Below are 22,862 nucleotides of genomic sequence, written 5' to 3'. Positions count from 1 at the left end.
ACCCAAAGGCCGAGAATTGTTCCTTCCTCGACCGCAGTACCAAGATCAGAAAGTCAGCAGCGCGCTCGACGCAACATCAGCAAATTTTACTCACCGGCCGAGCTCGGCCATCGAGTTGGCACGCCCCGCACATAACTGAATGACGTAGTTAGCTCATTAGTTACTCGGCCTGCGCGCCATGTAGGCTTAGTTGTTTTTAGGGTCAACAATGGTTCACAAGATAACAATGGCAATGAGCAAGGAGGAGAAAAAGGAGAGAATTTATTAGTGAAAATGGGAATGCCTATTTCGGTTTTTGATGGTTTCAAGGCAGCATCGTGTCCTTTTGTCAAGGCAATTACTGCTTGTGTCACACTTAGGACTGGGAACTCGTTAGGTCCCGAGTTCCTAGCGTTGAGATTGGAACTTCTATAGCCAAGGGTATTGGTGCCGTGTTTGATAAAAGGTCACAAAGAAGGCTCTCTCATGTGGCTGCTGGAATTGCTTCTGGTTGGAATTCAGTTTTGTGTATATCTATGTTGCCATTATCAATACATGTATGCCCTCATTGTACTTGTTGTTCTGTTTTGACAGGGTTTAATGCTGCTGTTTCCGGTTGTTTCTTTCTCGTAAAGTCCATCACCACCTAATTCCTCATCCATTTCACTTGTGAATATCACTTCTATGGTCATACTTAGTGCTGTGATAGCTTCTGTAGTTTTAGAAGCTGGTCTTTGTTCTGAACTAGCCTTTATGGTCCATACTATGACTTCCGCTCACCTGCTGGCACACTATCAATTATCTGTTGATTCTTCAAAATGATATATATAAAAACTTATGTGCCGAGTGAACCAAAAATGGTTCTTTTATTTTAAATAATTTCTGCAATTGACTATGGCATCAGTACGTAATCTCGGAGTATTTACTTGTTCCTGGTAATGTGAATTGCCTTTACTGAATATGGTTTCTGAATTTTCCCATTATTTGGGTAGTTGATTTACATTGCATATTCCAAATGGGTAATTTCATATATGATTGTGTTACAACACTAGTTTATTCACTCTACTGGGATGAATTTTTTAGGTATACCTTTAGTATATCTAGAGGTTGATGTTCAAGTCATTGTTTAAAGCTGCGGTTTTAAAAATGAGATGTATTCGTATCATTTTCAGAGCTTCCGCTATATCTATTGCTGGGTGTCCTATGTGGCTTGGTTTCGTTAACCTTATCAAAGTGCACATCATATATGTTGGTATTTGTTGACAATCTTCACAAGACCGTTGGCCTACCAATTTTTTATTTTTTTTTGCCTATCGTGGGTGGCTTGGCTATTGAGCTGATGGCATTGGCATATCCTGAAATTCTTTATCGGGGTTTCGAGAATGTTGACATTTTGCTGGAATCTCGACCACTTGAGAAAGGCCTCTCAGCTGATCAGTTTCTTCAGTTGGTAGTGGTCAAGATAGGTGCAACCTCATTGTGTCGAGCCTCTGGATTAGTTGGAGGCTACTATGCTCCATCACTTTTTACTGGTGCAGCAACAGGAATGGCATACGGAAAATTCATCAGTTCTGCAGTTCTCAGTTCAATCCTATACTTCATCTTTTCCATATTGGAAGTAGCATCACCGCAAGCATACGGCCTGGTACTGTTCTATGTCATTTTCATATCTAGAAGATAGTTTACCTTCAAAATTGAAATATCTGGCAATGTTCAACTAGTATGCTTGATATAATGTTGTTTTTTTCTTTCCTATTTTTGATAATTTCTGAGAACAAAAGTCACATTTGAATGTTATTATCCAGAAACCTATAGCCATTACCTTCAGGGACAAATACCCTTCTTTTTATAAGTAGAATGTGTTTCTTGCAATTGTATTAGTTCTAAAGTGTCGAATGGTCTTTTGACAATTGACATGGAGTGTACATTGTTAGAGTAAACATAAACCAAGAACGAGTTATATGAGCTATTGTTATCAAAACACAAGTCATTGTTCATTAAACTAATGTATGGAGAAAACCGTACCTGTAGATGAACCCGAAGAAGCAGCCATATTCGAATTCAACAATAAAACCATAGTGTGCCTTCTCCTCTCTTTAGTAATCAAAGCTCTTAACTAATAATAAGTCTTAGTCCTGATAATAGAGCGTACAAACTGCGAGAGCAGAGGCCACTATATATACAACATAATCTTAGCCAAATCCTATAAGGATTTCCTTATTAAAATCCATATAGAAAACTGATTCCTATCCAACAGTGGTTTAGTATCTCTGTTCCTTAAGCATTCCAGAACAATATGGATTACAAATCCATTCCCAATGAGACTTCCTATTAAATCTTGAATTCAAAAACTAAATACACTTATACCAATGCTCATATTCTTACATTCTCCCACTTGAGCAAGTACGAAAACTGCAACTCAGTTCATTCAAGTCTTATAATAGGGTGATCAGTAAGTCTTTTGGGTACGCATCATAAACAATCTACCTATGCATTTCAAAATATAGAACCAAAGAATTCACAACCACACTGAACTATGCAATTGCTATTCTAAGATCACATATATCCAATCTGCATTTATAACATTATGATCAGATTGATACCAGCAGACCTCAAAATGTCTACTCCCACTATTTAACACAGATAGTATAAATACCAATCAGAAATTCATTAAAACTAATGAACCATATAACTTTAATTCAACCAATTGTCCGAGTCATATCACAAAGTGATCCTCAGAACATCAAACTGAATTAAGTTTCAACTATTTATTTCTCAGATCAATCAATCACAGTATTTTGGAAAGATCGAACATAAAATAAAAAATCAATCTAGCTAAAAGAAAACTGAATAACTTAGCTTCACTTGAACCATAATAGCAGCGACATCGGCAAGGTCCCAAGCTCCAACAGCTGTCTTCAATTCTTTACTTAAGATCACTCCCACTAATCAAAATTTTCAAGTATCCCCATCCGAGAAACTTGCAGCTTAAATATTCCAACTGGCAGTGCCTTGGCAAAAAGATCTGCAACCATCATGCTTGTATTCAAATGTTGCACATCGATGGTTCCTTCCTTAACTTTCTCTCTAACCTTAAGAAATTTAACATCCATTAGTCTTGATGCAGAGGTTCTCTTGTTATTCTTTGCAAAGAAAACTGCAGAGCTATTATCACAATACATCCTCAAAGGTTTTTCTATTGATCTTATAACTTTTAGTTCTGACACAAAATTCTTCAACCACACAGCCTGTTTCATTCCCTTAAAACATGCCACAAATTCTGCCTCCATAGTCGAAGTTGCAATGACAGTTTGTTTAGCACTTTTCCATGAGATTGCACCTCCACCAAGTAAGAAAACATAACCACCAGTCGATTTCCTCTTGTCTAAATCTCCTGCCAAATCAGAGTCAGTGTATCCTGAAATTTCAAGTCCTTTATCTCTGCCATACACAAGCATGTAGCTTTTAGTTATTTGTAGATATCGTAGAACTTTCTTGGCAGCATTCCAATGAGCTTCTCCTGGATTTGATTGAAATCTACCCAAAATTCGTACAATGTAGGCAATATCAGGTCTTGTACAAACATTTGCATACATCAAGCTTCCAACCAGAGATGCGTATGGCTTCTGAGCCATTCTCTTGACTTCAAGCTCAATTTTAGGACTCTGATCTTTAGAGAATCGATCACCTTTGTTCACAGGTACTTGGCATCCATTGCAGTTCTCCATATTGAACCTAGTTAGAACCCTTTCAATGTATCCTTTCTGTGATAATCCCAGCAACTTTCTATTTCTGTCCCTTGTGATTTCAATCCCTAACACAAAATGTGCTTCACCAAGATCCTTCATCTCAAAATTTGCAATAAGCATAGACTTGGTTTCCTTCAAAAGATGAACACTTGAGCTGGCAAGCAAGATATCATCAACATACAAAACCAAAATTATAAAATTTGATCCACTAAACTTTAGATAGATGCAATCATCCAGCTTATTTTCAATAAAACCATGTGATGTAACCACCTGATCAAATTTAAGATACCATTGCCTTGAAGCTTGTTTGAGCCCATAGATTGATTTATTCAGTTTGCAAACCATATGCTCTTTCCCCCTGTCAATAAATCCAGTGGGCTGCAAACCATATAGATATCTTCTTGGAGATCACCATTTAGAAAGGCTGTCTTTACATCCATTTGATGTAATTCTAAGTCAAGATATGCAGTGATAGCCATAATGATCCTCATTGAATCCTTCGAAGACACAGGAGAAAAAGTATCATTGTAGTCAATACCCTCTCTCTGAGTGAATCCCTTAGCCACTAATCGTGCTTTGTACCTCTCAATCTGCCCACATGCATTTCTTTTGGTTTTATATACCCATTTGCACCCTATAGGTTTGACATGAGACTTTGGCTCCACCAACGACCAAACTTGATTCTTGAACATTGATTCCAGCTCCTCTTTCATAGCATTATTCCATAAGAATGATTGCGAACTCTTCATAGCATCTGAGTAGGTGACCGGATCATCAATGTCACCAAAGTTATAATCAGTTTCTTGAAGATAACAAAGCAAATCACTTGAAATTGCAGGTTTTTTCGTCCTTGTGGATCTTCTGGTTTTAGTATGAACTTGCACATCAACTTGTTGATCTATAGGATCTGTGGCTTGCAAATCTGTTACAGTCTCCATTTAAGTGTCACCTTGTTGATCTTCTACTTGATCAAGTTCTTCTTGATGCTCTGGTTCAACGTTTTGATCCTTAGATTGGGGAAGAACTAAAACTGGACATGATTCATTTAAAGGCACCTCTGTCTGTAACTGTTCAGTTTCTTCAAAAATGAAGTTTTCAATTGTGAAATCTGATACATCTTGATCTTCAAGGAATCTTGCATTGTGTGTTTCCTTGATTCTAGTGTGAGCTTGTGGGGAATAGAACTTGAACCCTTTTGATTTTTCTGAGTACCCGACAAAATAACAAGATTCTGTCCTTGAATCCAGCTTCCTTTCTTCTGAATTATAGAACCTAGCTTCTGCCTTGCATCCCCAAATGTGGAAATGCCCAAAACTAGGCACCCTTCCATACCAAATCTCGAAAGGTGTTGTTGAAACGGACTTCCTCTGGGCCCTGTTAAGTATGTAATTTGCAGTTTTAAGTGCTTCTCCCCATAAGAACCCTGGCAGCTTGGATCTTGACATCATACTCCTCACCATTCCAATTAGAGTCCTGTTTCTTCTTTCTGATACTCCGTTTTGCTAGGGTGTGCCGGGAGTTGTGTATTGAGCCACAATGCCTTGCTCTTCAAGGTAAAGAGCAAAGGAACCCTTTTGTTGTCCAGCCTCTGTGTACCTGCCAAAATATTCTCCTCCCATATCTAATCTAACAATCTTAATGGTTTTACTCGATTGTTTTTCTACCTCAGTCTTAAAGATTTTGAAGCATTTAAGACAGCTGACTTTTCACTAATGAGAAAGGTGTAACCAAACCTTGAAAAATCATCAATAAAATTGACAAAGTAACTGTTTCCACAAATTGTTTTTGTTGGAAAAGGGCCACAAACATCTGTATGAATGATTTCCAGTAACCTTTGACTTCTTTTGGCCTCAAAATTTCGAAAGTTAGTTAATTTTCCTTTGTAACAATCAACACAATCAGTTGCATCAGAAAAGTTAAGTTGTGGGATCAAGTTTAATTTTGACAACTTTGAAATTCTGTCCTTTGAAATGTGCCCAAGTCTTTTGTGCCAAAGAATGTAAGGAGTGTCAGTGTTTAGCATTCTTTTAGTGCTTGTGTTCAAAACATAATGTTCATTAAAAATCACAGTGCACTCTAATTGCCACAGATTTTCAACCAAAATTGCAGTCCCTAAAATAGAGTCAAAACAGTTATTTTGAAAAAATTTCAAATACTCATCATCACCCAAAACGGAAAAACCATTTTTCACAAGTTTAGAGGCTGAAATCAAATTTCTTCTCATCTTTGGCACATAAAGTACATCATTTAATTCCAAAACAAAACCTGAAGACAATTTCAATTTTACTTTTCCAACAGCTTCAACTACAACTTTTGTCCCTTCCCCCACAAAAACATTAAAACAGTTGAAAACACATTCCTTTTGTTTTTCAAAACCATGCAGTGAATTAGTTATGTGCACTCTGCAACCAGTATCAAACCACCAAGAATTAAATGGAACTTCAATCAAGTTTGACTCAACACAGACATTAACTATTTCTTTCCCATTAGCTCTCAGATAATCCTTAAACAGTTCACATTCCTTTCTTAAATGACCTCGAGTTTTGCAGAAAAAACACTTGAGTTTAGCAACGTTTTTAGTTTTAGGTTTAAGATTGTTAGATCCTTTAGAAGATTCAAATACTTTAGCAGATGCATCAAACTTATCATAATTCTTCGAAGGCTTAGAGAATTTACCTGAGATGTTTCTAGGATTTGAGAACTTCTTCCCTTTTCCTCCTTGCACGAAATTCACAGTCTCAACATCCTTGCCTCTTTCTTGCTTTTGCCGAGTTTCCTCTTGAACACATTGTGCGATAAGCTCATCTATATCCCAACTCTTGTCTTGTGTATTATAAGACACCTTCAGTTGAGAGTATTTGATTGGAAGCGCCTGGAGGATCATAAAAATCAACTGTTTTTCTCCAATATGGACATCCAATGAGTTCAATTTCTCAGCAGCATCGACCATCTTCATTATGTGGTCTCGAATGGAACCAGTACTATCAATCTTATAGGTTGTCAGTAAGGCCATGTATTGGCTGATTTCAGCCTTCTGAGACTCCTTGAATTTCTTCTCAATTGCACTCAAACATTCAGCAGCTAATTCATGTCTTTTGATGCCCCCACCAACTGTATCAGTCATGCCACTTTCCAGGATGGAAAGTGCCACCTTGTTGGCTCTCATCCATCTTTCATGATCTGCTTTCTCTGCTCTAGTACTCTGGTATGTGATTGTTGGTTTCGGAGTATCAATGGCAATGTCATATTCATTGATAGTCAGAAGCAATCCAATGTCGCGTCTCCACTTCTTGTAATTACTTCCTCCAGTGAGAATTGGGATGTTGGCCAAGTTCAAAGTTTTCAATGATATTGTAGATACTGCAGATGAAATCACAAACATGAACCAATTAGGTTCTTGATTTCCTTTTACAGATTGCACATCATAACTTACATCAATTCATACATATAGACTTAACAACTAATAGCTGATAAGCATACATAGAAAAACTGACTGCACAGGTGAAATATGCAACAATAGACAACCAATAGATGTCTCATGCATAATGATTTTTTTTTCAAAGGATTTTGACAGCAAAATAAAACGATCATCAGAATCAGCAGATCCTAATATTACATGATATGGGAAAATTATAACCTTATATGTGATTGTTCATCCATTACTTATGAATTCCTAACTGGGAGTTTTAAAAATTTCGAAAAACCCAAACAGAAAACCTCGATTTAACCTAAAATAAGTATGCTAACACTGATAAATCAACATAAATTATCAAACATACCTCTGCAAAGGGTTTCAATTTGAAATAGCGCAGCGGAGATAAACATCCAAATTGAAAATACCAGTTTAGTGATTTATGGGAGAAAAGCCAGAACAAAACTAGATGAATGCTTTCTGTAATCGAAAATCCCAAATTGGGGAGAGAACCCCAACCAATAGTTTTGCAGGAATTCCAACGAAAAAGGTCTTTTGGAAAATTTAAACGATAATATTTTAAAAACCCGTTTTGTCGTTATTTACAAAAACTACATACCATAACCCGAGTTCGATTCCTCTGAATTGCAACATAAGGCATATTTATTCATAATTTATTGAAGCTTTCGAACCTATTGATTTTAATAACATAATTCATAAACATGTAATCATGGCTCTGATACCACATGTTAGAGTAAACATAAACCAAGAACGAGTTATATGAGCTACTGTTATCAAAACACAAGTCATTGTTCATTAAACTAATGTATGGAGAAAACCGTACCTGCAGATGAACCCGAAGAAGCAGCCATATTCGAATTTAGCAATAAAACCATAGTGTGCCTTCTCCTCTCTTCAGTAATCAAAGCTCTTAACTAATAATAAGTCTTAGTCATGATAATAGAGCGTACAAACTGCGAAAGCAGAGGCCACTATATATTCAACATAATCTTAGCCAAATCCTATAAGGATTTCCCTATTAAAATCCATATAGAAAACTGATTCCTATCCAACAGTGGTTTAGTATCTTTGTTCCTTAAGCATTCCAGAACAATATGGATTACAAATCCATTCCCAATGAGACTTCCTATTAAATCTTGAATTCAAAAACTAAACACAAACTCATACCAATGCTCATATTCTTACATACATAATATCGTTCTCCATGGTGAACTTGAAAAGTCCGAACTTTTCTCGGTGAATATATTATTTCTCTTTCTGGTATTTGTCTGCTAAATTCTGAAGGTATCCCAAAATCTGGATGGAGTTGGCAATCGGAGAGATTCCATTTTCAGGTTGGAATGGGTGCTAGTCTTGCAGGAGTCTGTTGCTTTTTGAATTGACACAAGATTATCATATTGTGCTGCCGCTACTTGGAGCTGTGGGGTTATCTTCGTGGATTACATCTGGACAGACGAGGAGAAAAGTTATCGGGAAGACTAAGAAACTCAAACAGGGAAACACTAGTAGCATTCAACAACCTGAAGTGCTTTACTGCAAATGGGATATCTTCAAGCGACCTGTGTGAAATTGAAAGTTCACTCTGTATGCCTAAAATATCTATTATTCCGATATTTCCATCGAAATTTCCGTATTTTTGGACTACCGATATTTCCAATATCATCGATATTTTAGACCTTGATAAGAACTCTATGTGGTACTAAGTCACTCATGTATCTTACCATGCAATGTATAAAGTGTAAAATATTGTACTAATTCATTATATATAAATGATTATGGTGTGTTTAAACTTCTTTCATTAATTACTACAAATTTTCTACACTCACAATGTTTGTCAACTCTCTATATAATCAACTTAAATCAGTTAAATCCATCATGCAATACATTTCCTTCCAATTTTTTATGATAAACTAATAGATAATTGACTAAATAAACATCATGCAAAGTTTCAATAAAAATTTCCAAAGTTTTTCTTACAATTTTTCGTGGTTTTTATTCAATTTGTATCGATATCGATAATATTTCGATATTTTCATCGAAATTTCCGTGTTTTTGGACTACCGATATTTCCGATATCATCGATATTTTAGATCTTGCTCTGTATAGATGGTTCTGATACTGATACTGATACTGATACTGAACACTCAGCAAGTCTTCCAGTCGATGCTCGATTGCTGAAAAGGGCTCAGAGTTGGTTCTGCCTGAACAACTACCAAATCTAAATACAACTGATGGACACAGGAACATATACAAAGTTATTGGATGATAAACCGTCAAATTGTGGTTGTCCTTTTACCATTTTGCCTTGTAATATAGTTACTACCGTACAGGTTATCGTTTGTTAATGAAAAATGAAAAATCTTTTGAGTAAAGAAATGAGTTAAGCAGATTATCGCTGCAGGTCGTCCTTAAGAATCGATTGTGTTGACAACGGAGGACGACGAATCGTGATTGCTGTAGAAGAGAGGGATTGGAGGTGGGTGGCCGGAGAAGAGAATGATTGGTGTTGGGTCGCCAGCAACGATCTCTCCTCTCCTCTCCTCTCTCCTTCCAGAGGAGATCGTCTGTCGTCAGTCATGAAAAAAATGGGGGAAACACATCATAACAGAGATATCCATAACGAACAAAGGCTTGCCATCAGGGACAAAATAGGAAACTCATTGTTTGGACCATTTTAATTGGACTGGTTTAGTAATAGGCTTTGTCTTAACCATTAAATAAAGTTATTGCATGATTTTTTTTATTAATATTCAAAGTTTTTAAGTCATTTTCATTAGTTTTTTTTTTCTTTTTGCTTGTAGCGTGGAGTGTAATTTTTCTCCTTAATTTTGAAATGTTCCTAGTACGATGTGTTTATTGTTTTAAAATATAATGTACATTCCCTCAAAAAAAAACAAATTTTATATATATATATATATATATATATATATATATATATATATATAATGTGCAAGTTATTAATTTTTCTTGGGCATTAAAAGATAAAGAACACGGATAAATTGGATGAATATGTAAAATACTCACTGATGAGTACTTAAGTATTATACTCAGTTCAGTTATTTCAGACATAGTCTGAGGTCTAATTCCCCTTTCCCCCAATATTGCTTGTGTAAATTCCATATAAACCATTTTGACAAAAAAAAATAAAAAACAGCTTTGGAAAACCAGCAGCCATGACCAGGCTCCCCTTGATCTCTCTTCCTTCAGTTTACTCTTCTTATTGGGTCGAAGACTCTTGAAATCAAGTCTACTGAATGGGAAGGACATTGCTTTTCAAATCAAACTCGACCAAAACTGGTTTGGAGGTGGGTTTTCTTGGATTTGGATCCGTTTCGGACCTTAGTGTCCGAAGCTTCCTAATCCACAAATCTGGGCCGCACAAATTGAATTCAACGGTCTTCTTTAATTCATTTTCCTGACCTACTACACACAACCCGGACACTAAGGTCCCTGACTTTCTCTATTTCAAGGTTTCGGGCTCGTTGATCTAAAAATTCGAATACTTTAGATGGTTTTATCTTCAATTACACCCGATATTGTCATTCCAACATCTTAAACTAATAATGCACCAGCAAGTGTGTCACCTAGATGCTACGTTAACGTGTCGGGTGCTGATTAGTCCTTCTCAAGATTAAATTGCTTTGGATGCTCTGCTTGTCAAAGATGAAATCATTAGATGGAGCAAACAAAGTTAAATTTGTACGTAAAGCGCGTAAGGTCGGGAAGGGAGGGGGCCTATTGACTACTGTGTGCTTGCCACTACAATAAAGCGCATGTGTGCTTGCCGCTACCATAAAGCCCGTAGTAGCATTATTAAAGTAACTTTGTGCCCATACCTAATAAGGACTACGATTTCAATGTTTATAGGGTAAACTCTGATTTAGTCTCAGGTGCAACTATAGTTAAGATTCTCTTCTGCTATCTGATCTAAGACAGAGAGATGGAGTTTATTGGGTTCATTCAAGTTTTCAACATCATCGTCATCGCCATAAGGATTTTGTTTTACATGTTCTGCAGACCATTAACATTTTCTTCTTCGTCTTCTACGGCTGATTTTGATGTAGCTGATTTCTGCTGGTTTCTAATTGGTTGGTTTGGGTGGCAAGCTGATAAACTTTGAACAAACCGCACGACTAACTATTTACAAGCACCTCATGTGAAAATCTCATGCCAACTTTCCTATTTACATACATGTGATAATAAAACGCAAAAAATCTTTTTAAAAATCATGGTAAATACATTTTCAAAGTATTGGTCATCACTGCCACGTTAGTATGGAAGTTGCTCTCGCATGGATAACATGATTAGCCATCTCCACATAAGTTTTTCTCGCTCAATAAAGTAGGGATCATCAAAACACCAAACCATCCAATGTAAAGACGGTTTTCAATGTTGGTTATCCAGTTCCAAAAGCGACCCCATAGGCTTTATTGGAACTGTCCATATCCAATTCATCCTTTGGAACCATATCACATCCCGGATATGAAATATGATGAATTGAGACGGTATTTACTTTCAGGCTAAGTTCTGGGCTCTCTTATGACATCCCGATGTCTTGAAAAGACAAATTCCAAATCTTAGGCAATCTCCAATAGTGAAGAACTATAATCTTAGCCCTCCATGATTTTGTAGTGTGAAATTGATTTTTTTTTTAAGGAATTATAAAAAGGTACTCGATAGAAAGTGTTTGGAAATTTCTTGAAAGAAATTGGTCACTAACTGGGAATGTTCAAAAGTTTGTACATAAAAAGTGTAAATATGTGAAAGAATGAGAAAAAGCTTGTTTTTTTTTTAATTACAAGCAATATTCTACATTAATCTTTATTAAGAGAAGGTGGAAGGGTTTGAACTGAGACACAATCAGTTGAAGAGAAATGACCCAACCATAAGGGCAATTCATCACTTGTTTTTCTCGCTTACTTTCAGGCTAAGTTCTACACTTCTTAAGATCTCTTGATAGCCTCGGAAACATTCCAAATCTTAGGCAATTTCTAGTAGCGAATGACAGCCCTCCGTGATTTTGTAGTGTGAAAGTAAATTTTGTAGTTTGAAATTCACTTGTTTTTTCTTTTTCTAGGAATTATAAAAAGGTACTCAACCGAAAGTACTCGAAAATTTCTTGAATAAATTGGTCACTAACTGGTAAAGTTCAAAACTTTGTATGTAAAAGGTGTAAACACATTAATTGTATGAGAAAGAGTTCTTTTATCATTTTTTTTTTTTGTAATTACAAGGGATATTTTACACTCATCTATACTAAGGGGATGCAAGAGAGTATGAGCCCAAAACATAGTGAGTTAAAGAGAAATTCTTTAACCATAAGGGCAATCCATCACTTGTTTTTTTCTCGTAATCAAGCTAAACTCTAGTTCACCGAAGCCAATTTGGGAGATGTGCATTTTCTATATCAAGGTTCGCTCATTCATTTCAAATGTTTTAGTTGCTTTTATATTTAAATGAAGAGTCATGTACATTTGGTACGCTACTGTGACATCTTGAACTAATAATAAACGAACAAAGACGTAGCTTGAGTGTTATGGTGACCCACCAGGTGTAGGTTAGCTGTCTTTGTCAAGATTAAGTTTCATTAGGATTTGGATCTCATCCATCATATCCATTCATCGTACATCGTGGGGCCATAACTCATTTTAAATTTTTTTATTTGAAATTAAACACAAATAAATCTAACCAAATCTGGTTGCAAAATATACGATGAACATATAGAATTTGAGGATTTCGAAGAGCATCCTTTTCATTGGATGGTCTGCTGATCAAAGCTAAAGGATCAGGATCTCTTCCGGATTCTAGTTGTGAGGATCCTAGATCAATCAATCCTAGCCACTCACCACACATCTTGCAACCAAAAATCATTTGAATTTTTAATCCTTTCTACAAGGCATAATGATTTTCAGCCGCAACATATGTGGTGAGCAGCTGGGATTGATTGATCTCTAGGATCCTGACAATGAGGATCCGAAGGGAATCATGACTCTCCTACTTTTGCCAAGGCACATATATTCAAGCGGAGTTCCGGACTTTCTTAGGACCTTTCAATAGCCTCGGAAATAGAAGTGACAAACTAACCCATTGAATATTTATTAATGGATAACTATTAAGATCCGTTTAGTTTGATTTCGCTATAATATGGTAGCAAGATTGATAGTTGTGATGGTTGTATATCTTACCGTGAAATCAAACTAAATTGGCTGAAACTCCATAATTCAATGAATTGATTTGTCATTTGAGCTCGGAAAGACAGATTCCATAATTCAATCTCAATTGGTAAACAACTATATACTAGCTATCTATGATTTTATATTGTGCAATTCACTTATTTTCTTTTGAAAATTATAAAAAATGAAAACTAATGAAAAGAGCTTGAAAACTTTGAGTTTTAATGATAAGGACAAAATAAATAGTAAAGTGAATAGTATCAGGTTTGACTTTTTAGTGTAAAAATGTAATTTTTTGTTAAAGTGAACAGTACCGTGAACTTTTCGTTAAAACTCCCTTGTAAAAATGTCCTCAATCGCAGTTGTTTGGAAATTGTTTGGAAATTTCTTGAAAGTCACTGACTAACATGAAAACTTTACAACCGTGCACGCAAAGAGCGTAAAGGGCGGGCCCCATCCCATGTGCACCTTCGTATACTTTTATAACTATTCATCTCTCACTCGTAGATATTCCTGTAGGGGTCTTTAGAACTTTAGTCAAAAGCCAATTCGAGTGAATTCTGATCTAGTCTCCCTCCCTCCCTTCCTCCCTCTCTCTCTCTCTCTCTCTCTCTCTTAATTCTGAACTTCTCTCTCTCTCTCTTGCTTTATTGGATCCTCCTTAATTCTGAACCAGTCTTTCTCTGTATCTCTCTTTCTTTCTAATTCACAATTAATCTCTCTGCAACTACTACTTGCTGGATCTAAAAACTAGAGGTTATGGATATGGATTCTTCTTCTTCTTCATCCGCTGCTGCTCTTGCTGATGCTGATGATACAAAAAACTAATTGTTTTGAAGCTGGAGAAAACAAACAAACCCTTGTCAAATTGGTAACTTGTCAGAGGTTAGTCAGTGTTTATTGATACTGTTTAAGGCTCTTTCTGTATTTTTTGTCATTTCTTTTTACATAAGTTTAGGTGTTGTGTTATGCTGGCATTTAAATTGCTAATTAATTTTTGTTATGTCTGCTGTTAATTTCTTCGCGGGTGACCTGTCACCGGATGTCACTTTGTTTTGTTTACATCGTGATCAATTGTCTTCCTTTACGTGCTGAGATGACGTTGCTCATATTAAGATTGCAAATATATGAATATCTTTCTTTAAATTATAGTTTTTTTTTTTAATAAATGAAATATATGTAGGCAAAAGCCAATTCAAGTTAATGGATATTGCTGCTGCTGCTTCTTCTTCTTAATGGACATGTAGTCATCCTAATATTTAGGAAATGACAATATTTGAGCACTCACGGGAAAGGACCCAATTTGCCGACTTTATGATGTGGCCCACTCAAATTATAACACCTGTAATATAAAACTCACCAGACTCTTTCTATTTTTCTACCCAAACATCGAGCTATCACTTTAAACCTTAACCAAACATTATTTTTATTTCGCGACCTTCTCAAGTTTCATGGCGGATCGTCGTTGATCATGGCTGCTCCACCAACCTCACTGGCCCATCCCCATCTCCTTTTCCAACCAGTCCGATTTTTCAAACTCATTATCCTTTTCAATCGGAAGAGGAAGTATGCGTTGGTCTCGATGAGGGAGGTGGGATTGGGGTGGGACGACGGGTTGGGGAGGGAGTTGGGTTGGGACGACGATTGGAGATAGTGGGGGTGGTTGACGGAGGAGAGAGAGGTTAGAGGAGTGACCGGAGTGGTAGGCGTCGACGAATCAACCATGGCAGACAGAAGAAGAAAGGTAGTGTTTGGCTATGGATTTAAAGTAATAGCTGGTGTTTGGTTTGCAAATTAGCAAATATTGAGAAAAAAATTTTAAAATGCATGTGGTAAAATATCAGTGGGCCATATCAAAGGGTCAGCAAAGTGGGTACTGACTAAGTATTTATCTTTAAGAAACTGTGAAAGCAAAATACAATTATTAGGACAATATTTGTGTGCTCATTAGTGATTACTCACCTATTAGTTTTGGAGAGATTTTTCAATGTGACCGTCACACGGAATGGTACATCACGTATTGTTATATAAATAGTGAGATATGTGTGTTAAAAAGTTAATAACATTAAAAACACGTAGTGTACCATTCGTATTCCCGTCACAACTAAAAATCTCTCATTAGTTTTTTATTTAAATAATTAATTTACATATTTTTAAAAAATTATTTAAAAAAAAGAAATGAATTAAAGACATGAAACCACCCACTAATGTGGGAGGTTTTGTTTTTGTTTATTTTTCTATAATTTTAAATATTAAATTCATTCAAAATAAAAATATGGTTAAATACTTTAGCTTCTTTTGGTTCAATTGTAATTTATGAAATTCTTAAAGCGTAATTTATGGTATTTTGAATGTTTCACCATTTTAAGGTGCTCATTTATATATGGTATTTTGAATGTTTCACCATTTTAAGGTGCTCACTTATATATATAGATAATGTACATGTCATTAATTTTTTTTGGACTTTTAAAACAAAAAAAAAAACGTGTTCATTGGGTGAGTATGTACAAAACTCACTAGTGAGTACTTAAACATTTTTTCCATTATTTTTATAATACTCACTAGTGAGTACTTAAATATTATTCCCATTATTTTTATGCGACACCTCAGTTCAATTAATTGCATCTGCTATGTTTCTTCCATAAACATGAATTACATCTGAGGACAATTGCATCTGCTGTGTTTCTTTCATAAACATTAATTGCATCTGAGGACAGTCTCTGAGGTCTAATTCCCCTCTCCTCCAACATCGTTTGTAACTTTGTGAAAGCGTTGGTTAGTTTAGCATTATCAATTATCAAATATTTTTTTAAGTATGTGAAAGTGACTAATCCTTGTCTCTCCAAATTTTCAATTTTTTGTCCTCCTGAAGCTTTTGTAACTTTGTGCACCTGCCTAATAGAGAGATGGAGTTGATTGCCTTCATTCAAGTTTTCAACATCATCGTCATCGCCATCGGGACTCTGTTGTACATGTGCTGCAGATCTTTGACATTTTCTTCTTCTTCCTCTTCTGCGGTTGATTCTGCTGTAGCTGATTGTGCTGCTGTTGCTGATGATGAGGATGCTGATATCCCCCCACGTCGAGAAAAGTATGATGTGTTTATCAGTTTCAGAGGTGAGGACACCCGCCTTGGTATTACCAGCCATCTTCATGCTGCCTTACTTCAGAAGAAAATTGAAACCTACATCGATAACAGACTTCAGAGAGGAGAAGAAATCGGACCTGCCCTTCTAGAAGCAATCGAGAAATCCACCATTTCGGTGATCATTTTCTCACAAAACTATGCTTCTTCCACATGGTGTTTGGATGAGCTTGTGCATATACTCAAATGCAACAACAGAGAAGGCCGGATGGTTATACCCGTATTCTACGACATCAATCCATCTTATGTACGAAAACAACACGGGAGTTATGCAGATGCATTTGCTCAACTTGAAAAGCGTTTCGAGGACGGTATCGACAAGGTGCACAAGTGGAGGGATGCTTTGACGACTGCAGCCAATCTATCTGGGTTTGATCATTCAAACAAATCCGGGTAACTAAATCATTCTTTAACTTGTCTAAAGTTATAAATTTTCTTTAAACTTGTGACAATTTGATTTGTGCTAAGATTTGGTAAAGCGTATTTAAGACCAACTATTGCTTTTCTAACTAATCATATACATCTATACACTAGGACAGAGGCAGATCTAATTCAGAAAGTTGTCGACCATATTTGGACCCAATTGTGTCGCGAATCATCCTGCGATTTAAAGGGCTTTGTTGGAATTGAAGGCCGCATTAAGAAGATCGAATCGCTATTAAGCATTCATTCACCGGACGCTTGCATCACTGTAGGTATTTGGGGCATGGGTGGTATTGGCAAGACCACCCTTGCTGAAACTGTGTTTCACAGACTCTCTTCTAAATTCGAAGCCTCCTGTTTTCTTAGAAATGTTAGGGAGAGAGAACAAAAAGATGGGCTAGAAAAGTTGCAAGAAACACTTCTTAACGAGATATTAAATGAAGAAAATTTATCCATAGGATCAACTCATGTTCGAGAAAGGCTCAGCCGCACAAAGGTCCTCATTGTCCTTGATGATGTGAGTGATTCAATGCAATTGGAACGTTTAGCTGGCTATCGTCTTCTGTATGGCACTGGAAGTAGAATCATTATCACAAGTAGAGATAGGGGCACACTTGGGCAAACTGTTGAAGAGGCTAATATCTACGAGGTTGAGGGATTAAAATCGAATGACGCTCTTCAGCTCTTCTGTTTGCGTGCTTTCAAGAATAACGGTGCTCGTAGAACAGATTTTGAGGAGTTGGCAGAAAAGGTGGTGGCTTATGCTGGGCACGTTCCTTTAGCTCTTACAGTTCTGGGGTCGTTGTTCTGCAATTGCAAGAGCAAAGAAGAATGGGAAGAGGAATTCAACAAATTGAAACGATTTCCCCGCGAAGATATCCAGAAAGTGTTGAGAATAAGTTATGATGGATTGGAACAAAATGAGAAGGATATATTTCTGGATATAGCGTGTTTTTGTAAAGGGTGGCTTGTGGATAGGGTAAAACGAATGTTAAATGTTCGTGAATTCTTTGCGACAACCGGAATTAGAATTCTCATTGATGCGTCTCTCATATCAATTGATTCAGAATGGAATGGGGAAACCATAGGGATGCATGATTTGCTACAAGAAATGGGATGGAAAATTGTTCAAGAACAAGGTATTAAAGATCCCGGTAAACGGAGCAGGTTGTTCAATGATGAGGATGTCTACCATGTACTGAAGAGTAACAAGGTAAGAGCCAAATGCATTCAATTTTTTTCTTTTTTTTGTTTTAGAAAAAAAAAATTACAAACTTAAGATGATAACAGAACAAAGTAAAACTAATTTATAATAAAGAAGTGAGATTGTTAAAAGATGAATTTGATTGAATATTTATTGTGTTAGGTAGTGTTTGGAATATGAACAAATGTTTGTTTATTTAGACAGAGGAGGATACAATTATGTTGGATATTTGACTAGACTAAGACACTTGTACATGATTACCATCGCAAATACTCTTTGTTCCAAATGTGCATTTTAATATGTTTATATTCACATTTAAACTTTCCTCTTATTCTCAGGAAACTTCAAATGTTGAAGTCATATAGGTTAATTGGAATAATGCATTTAAATACCGACCGTTGAAATGTGCAGACTTCAAAAAGATTTCTAACCTAATAATGCTAATTGTGGAGGATGGCTACGAATTCATCACTTCTCTAGACCTTCCCAATTCTCTTCGTTATCTTGAGTGGCCAGGATATCCGTTGGAATCTTTGCCGTCAAATTTTTGTCCGGAAAATCTAGTTGAGCTTCATATGCAATATAGCAAAGTTAAGAAGCTTTGGAAAGAAGAGCAGGTATATTATATTATATGCCTATTTTAATTCTTGTATAAAATCAAGTGTAGAAATTATATTAATTCTTTATATTTCTATTTCATTTGTTGCAAATACTTGTCAACTTACAAGTGATTGATCTGTATGGTTGTTCAAATCTAATTGAAGTTCCAAATCTCTCTGGGAGTCTAAAAATTGTGGAGATAAAACTCGCGTGGAATGAAAATTTTGTTGAAATTCCTTCGTATTTTCAACATCGTGACAAGCTTACTTGTGTTGAACTTAGATTCTGCAGGAGTCTCAAGCATCTTCCAGAGATGCCAGGAAATATTCAATACTTAAATTTAGAATGCAGTGGTATAAAGGAGTTGCCTGAATCAATTTGGTCTAACGAAAATATTTCTTACTTGAATATACAGCAATGCAAAGACCTTAAGAAACTTCTAAGCAGTTGGTGTACTTTGAAAAATCTCAAGGAACTCAATCTCTTTTTGTGCTCTAAAATTGAAAACTTTTCGGAGATTTTGGAGCCAATGGAGCATTTGAAGTGTTTAAGATTAAGGGAAACATCACTTACAGAGCTACCCTCATCAATCTGTGAGTTGAAATATCTTGAGACGCTTGATATCAGCAATTGCTCTAGATTTTCCAAATTCCCTGAAATCTTGGAAGCCAATGGAACATTTGGTGTTTCTTTGTTTGGAAGGCACAGCTGTCGAAATGCCTCATTCGTCTATTGGAAATCTAAATGGGCTTCAAGATTTAAACCTTAGTCAATGCCGTCAACTTAAGGAGCTTCCTTCGTCCATTGGAAATCTAAATGGGCTTGAACGTTTAAACCTTGAGGACTGCAAGCGACTTAAGGATGTCCCAACAAGTATCTACAGTTTAACCAATCTTAAACGTCTCAGCTTATATGGTTGTCATAGACTTGAAAAATTGCCTTCCAGCTCTGTCGGTTTTCTCTCTTTAGAAGAACTAAGACTCGGCTGCAGCCGTATATTGGAAATACCAGCAAGCATCAAACAAGCTTCTCGGTTGTCTATACTCAACTTAAACTGCTGCGAGCGGCTTCAATCTATACCAGAGCTCCCTGTGCTATGTAATGTTCAAGCTCAAGGCTGCACGTTGCTGAAGAAAGTGTCAAGTTCAAGGACAGCACTCACACAAGGTTGGGATAAACCTAATTATTGTTACAGAGATTTTACTAATTGCCCAAGATTGAATAATAATTCAAGGAGCTACATAATGGATGAAGCACAGATTACAATTATGCGAATGGCAACTGTTGCGCCATTAAAGGAGGGTTACTTGCTTCATGATCTCTGGCCTTAGATTAACATTGTATGTCCAGGAAAAGAAATTCCAAATTGGTTCAGCTATCAAAATGAGGGATCTTCAATAGACATCGAGCTTTGTCCAGATTGGTTTCGAACAGGTTTATTTGGTTTCGCTCTCTCTGTTGTTCTTTCTGGGGTTTTAGAGTCGCTGGTTGACTTCAGGAGGGTAAGTGCTATTTTCATTGTCAAATTCATGGGTGAAAGCCATGAACTGTTCCGTTCTGAGTACATTATCCCCGGCGAATCCTACAACTACCGTGACGGCCAACATCACGTGCATGTGTGGAATAGGGCCTTTAGAAGTGAAGAGGTAGGAAAAAACTGCTTCCCTGATGTTTACAAACTTGCCCAAAGAGGCCTCTGTTGTCTTCTTCACGCTGGATTCTGAAGGACGACCTGCTCCCTTGAAGGTGGAAAGCTGTGGTATATGCCCATTGTATGCGGAAGATGCTGAGAAATTCAAATTTGGTCATGTGTTCATGTCGAGGGGACCAAAAGTAGAAGAATTGCCTGAAATCTTGAAGTCAATGGAACAATTGGTGTCTCTTTGTTTGGAAGACACAGCTGTCGAAATGCTTCCTTCGTCTATTGGGAATCTAAATGGGCTTCAAGATTTAAACCTTAGAGGCTGCTATCTACTTAAGGATGTCCCAACAAGTATCTACAGTTTAACCAATCTTAAACGTCTCAACTTTAATGACTGTGGGAGACTTGAAAAATTGCCTTCCAGCTCTGTTGGTTTTATCTCTTTAGAAGAACTAGATCTCAGCAACAGCGGTATATTGGAAATTCCAGCAAGCATCAAACAAGCTTCTCGGTTGTCCATACTCAACTTAATCAACTGCAAGCGGCTTCCCTGATGTTCAGTTCTGAGTACATTATCCCCGGCGAACCCTACAACTACCGTGACGGCCAACATCACGTGCATGTGTGGAATGAGGCCTTTAGAAGTGAAGAGGTAGGAAAAAACTGCTTCCCTGATGTTTACAAACTTGCCAAAGAGGCCTCTGTTGTCTTCTACCTGGATTCTGGAGATCCTAAAGATTTTGAAGATTATGAAGAATATGAAGATGATGAGGATTTTCTGTTGCCAAAGAGGCCTATGAAGGTGGAAAGCTACGGTATATGCCCATTGTATGCGGAAGATGCTGAGAAATTCAAATTTGGTCATGTGTTCATGTCGAGGGGACCAAAAGTAGGAGAAGAAACAAGACAAGATGATCATTCCAAAGGTGGTGGATCAGGAGATGAGCCTCAAGTTAGTGGATTTTCCATATTCCCTGAAATCTTGAAGTCAATGGAACATTTGGTGTCTCTTTGTTTGGAATACACAGCTGTCGAAATGCTTCCTTCGTCTATTGGGAATCTAAATGGGCTTCAAGATTTAAACCTTAGACGCTGCTATCTACTTAAGGATGTCCCAACAAGTATCTACAGTTTAACCAATCTTAAACGTCTCAACTTTAATGACTGTGGGAGACTTGAAAAATTGCCTTCCAGCTCTGTTGGTTTTATCTCTTTAGAAGAACTAGATCTCAGCAACAGCGGTATATTGGAAATACCAGCAAGCATCAAACAAGCTTCTCGGTTGTCTATACTCAACTTAAACTGCTGCGAGCGGCTTCAATCTATACCAGAGCTCCCAGTGCTATGCAATGTTAAAGCTTCAAACTGCACGTCGCTGAAGATAGTGTCAAGTTCAAGGACAGCACTCGCACAAGATTGGGATAAACCTAATTATTGTTTCCGAGTTTTTAGTCATTGCCCAAAATTGGATAATAATTCAAGGAGCAACATAATGGGTGAAGCACAGATTACAATTATGCGAATGGCAACTGTTGCGCCATTAAAGTTCCATTGCTGGCGTCATAATCCCTGGCCTCAGATTAAGATTGCATGTCCAGGAAAAGAAATTCCAAATTGGTTCAGCTATCAAAATGAGGGATCTTCAGTAGACATCGAGCTTTGTCCAGATTGGTTTCGAACAGGTTTATTTGGTTTCGCTCTCTCTGTTGTTCTTTCAGAGGATAATTGGCTTGGAACCTCCAGTGTAAGAGCTAATTTCATTGTCAAATTCATGGGTGAAAGCCATGAACTGTTCAGTTCTGAGTACATTATCTCAAACGACAACAGTAGGTTCCCCGACTACGGGTACGGCGAACATCGGGTGCATGTGTGGAATGAGGCCTTTAGAAGTGAAGAGGTAGGAAAAAACTGCTCCCCTGATGTTTACAAACTTGCCAAAGAGGCATCTGTTGTCTTCTGCTCGACTATGAAGGTGGAAAGCTGCGGTATATGCCCATTGTATGCGGAAGATGCTGAGAGATTCAAATTTGGTCATGTGTTCATGTCGAGGGGACCAAAAGTAGAAGAAGAAACAAGACAAGATGATGATTCCAAAGGTGGTGGATCAGGAGATGAGCCTCAAGTTAGTGGATCAAGTGATGAGTCTGAAGCAAATGAAAGTGATTAGGAAAAACTTTTTAAGGCAAATTTGTACTTTGATAGCTTACTTGTCTGACCAAGAAATAAGACAACAACTAGGCAAGGCTTTTATTATTTTGGTATTGTTTATACTTTATACATTATAGCCTATTTGTTATCTTTAAAACTTGATTTACCTTTATATCATAAACATAGACATTAATTAACACACCATGCCAGGGCAAAGTAAAAATCTCACAACCAAGCGCCATATAGTTTGAACATTCAACATGACAAAAATATGTGATTATTCAATGGCCGAACTGCAATGAGCAAAAAATATGAATGGCCCGATTGGACTAACACCGGCAAAACTTAAGTGTCCTTGTTTGCACC

General features: G+C 36.9%; 2 pseudogenes; both read left to right on the top strand.

The window, feature by feature from the left end:
• The first annotated feature begins 273 nt into the window (after positions 1-273).
• On the top strand, positions 274-9,839 carry LOC139196182 (chloride channel protein CLC-e-like; annotated as a pseudogene).
• Positions 9,840-14,020: 4,181 nt separating this feature from the next.
• Positions 14,021-22,603, top strand: LOC103409239 (disease resistance protein TAO1-like; annotated as a pseudogene).
• Positions 22,604-22,862: the final 259 nt, after the last annotated feature.

Source organism: Malus domestica, chromosome 05 (assembly GCF_042453785.1).
Source record: "Malus domestica chromosome 05, GDT2T_hap1".
NCBI lineage: Eukaryota > Viridiplantae > Streptophyta > Magnoliopsida > Rosales > Rosaceae > Malus > Malus domestica.
The sequence above is the reverse complement of the archived record's forward strand: the minus strand, read 5'-3'. Positions and strand labels throughout refer to the sequence as shown.